Source organism: Cardiocondyla obscurior, linkage group LG22, assembly GCF_019399895.1.
Source record: "Cardiocondyla obscurior isolate alpha-2009 linkage group LG22, Cobs3.1, whole genome shotgun sequence".
Taxonomy (NCBI): domain Eukaryota; kingdom Metazoa; phylum Arthropoda; class Insecta; order Hymenoptera; family Formicidae; genus Cardiocondyla; species Cardiocondyla obscurior.
The window spans coordinates 4,254,333-4,256,536 of NC_091885.1; positions in this window are offsets into that span (position 1 = coordinate 4,254,333).

A 2,204-nucleotide genomic window follows, 5' to 3' on the forward strand; every position below is an offset into this window, starting at 1 on the left:
CCCCGCCGAGTCAAAGTACTTAACGGGAGGAAGTCTCACCCTCGCCTTAAGAAGTGCGAGCTGGGAAACATTAAGAGGCTGGGGAGCCTCTCCCTGTCTCGCCCTCCAGAGTAGTGATAGTCGCGAGCCAGAAGCGACTACTCAGAGAAGCCGGCCCGCCACACAAATGCGGGCCCTGCCGCTCTAAGTCCAAAGAGCGGCAGCGCGGGGACCCACCCAAGCCATCGGGTGGGTCGGTGCCGGGAGGTTGAGAAGTATACGCACGTGATTCCTCAACCTCCCCATCAGTCAACGGCACCATATGCGGGCAAAGTGGGGGGTTTAGTCGGTAGTGGGCAGCCTCGCGGCATAAGACCTGAGCCCGACATACCCCTCTCCCTTCCCCAGGGAGAGGGTATGTAAAGAGTGCATTCCCCACTATAAAAAAAAAAAAAAGTTAGGTTAGGTTAGGTTAGGTTAGGTTAGGTTAGGTTAGGTTAGGTTAGGTTAGGTTAGGTTGGGGTTAGGTTAGGTTAGGTTAGGTTAGGTTCCCTCCCCTCAGGGGCCACAGATGCCGACCCTTTATTAGGTCGGTGTAGGTCTGTGGTACGGGACTTGGCGGTCCCGAGGTACCCGAGCCCGGCAACCACTTTGCCGAGAGGGGGGTTTATTCCTCCCCAAGGTGGTAGGGATGGCGACCCGGAATCCAAAACGCCCGGCTTGCCAGGGTCGTGAGGGGGTCTTCTGACTTCCTCCTGGCAACCTCAGGGGCCACAGATGCCGACCCTTTATTAGGTCGGTGTAGGTCTGTGGTACGGGAATCGGCGGTCCCGAGGTACCTGAGCCCGGCAACCACTTTGCCGAGAGGGTGGGTTATATTCCCCCCAAGGTGGTAAGGGATGGCGACCCGGAATTCAAACGCCCGGCCTGCCGGGGTCGATAGGGAGGATTAGTTCCTCTTCCGGCGGTTGGTTGGGGGGGTTGGGGGGTTGGGGGTTGGGGTGTTTTCCTTTTTCCTCCTTTCCTTTCCTTCCCTTCCCTGTCCCGCTCAGTCTGAGCGGTGTGTACGAGTGTGGGGCCGCTCGAACGTATTTCGAGGCAGGGTCCACACGCCGTGAGGTCAGGAGTCGGCCAGGCCGGGGTCGTTAGGGTTGGTACCCCACCGGCCTAGGGGAGTAAACCCTACACAAATCATCATTGTTAAAAGAATGAAAATGTCGGCCAATAATGATCAAAACTTACCGCCTCAGGGAGAACGGACTCCCAGGGACCGGCGCGAGGGGGATACTGTCCCAGTCCCCCTTCCGTCGTCATCGCACGATGGGCCACCTGCCGCTTGCCCCGCAGGGGTGGCAGGAGAATCAGCTACTGCGTATAGTAGCAGCGGTAAGGCGAAGAGGGCCGAGAAGCCAGGGCCGGCCTCTTCCAAGAAAGAAGGAGGGGGGGGACGCCTTCCCCTTTTCCATTCTTCTCCTCTTCCGGGTCGACACGCGCCGGCGTCAAGAGCGGGGTCTAGAAGTCGCCCACCCCTCTATTACATCGATAGACGCATGTTCAGACGTCCAGTTCCTATCGGGGTAGATGAGGACTCCTCGATGGACGTCTCCTTCACTTCCTCTGTCAGCGGGAAAAGGAAGAGAGGCCGCCCGCCAACAACAGGAGAGTATGTTGGGCTGGCTGATGCTAAAATACGCCTTTTAGAGGCTGAGCAGAAGGTTAGAGAAGAGGCAGAGGTACAGGAGATTATTAATCCTGCCTCTGACCTCCCTTTAAAAATCCGCGAAACAGCGGACAATATGGTAGAGACTTCATTTCCGAATTTAGAGATGCCCCTCTGGAGGACCTTACGGCTCGGGTGTTGGAGAGCCAGGAGCAAGTCCTCAAGGTCGCCAACGTTTCAAAAGGACTTAAGGGCACACTTTCCAAAGCCCTTAAGAAGGCGGCATGCGTGACTCGAGCCAGTGCCACCATCATGGCTACGAGGTCACTAGGAAGATCCAGCGCGAACGTTAATCCCGAGCTCCAGTCTTTAGCCAGGGAACTCGGACGCGCGGAAGAGATACGGAACCTCCGTGAGGAGGTCCGTACCCTTAGAAGCAGGGCAGCTGAACTGCCCAGGAGGGACTTATGCGGATCGCCAAAATCACCAGGCAAGAGCGGCCGAAGATCACCTCCTCCTGCGGTCTCCCCGGAGAATACCACAACTCCGGGTAGAGCTAGGGCTC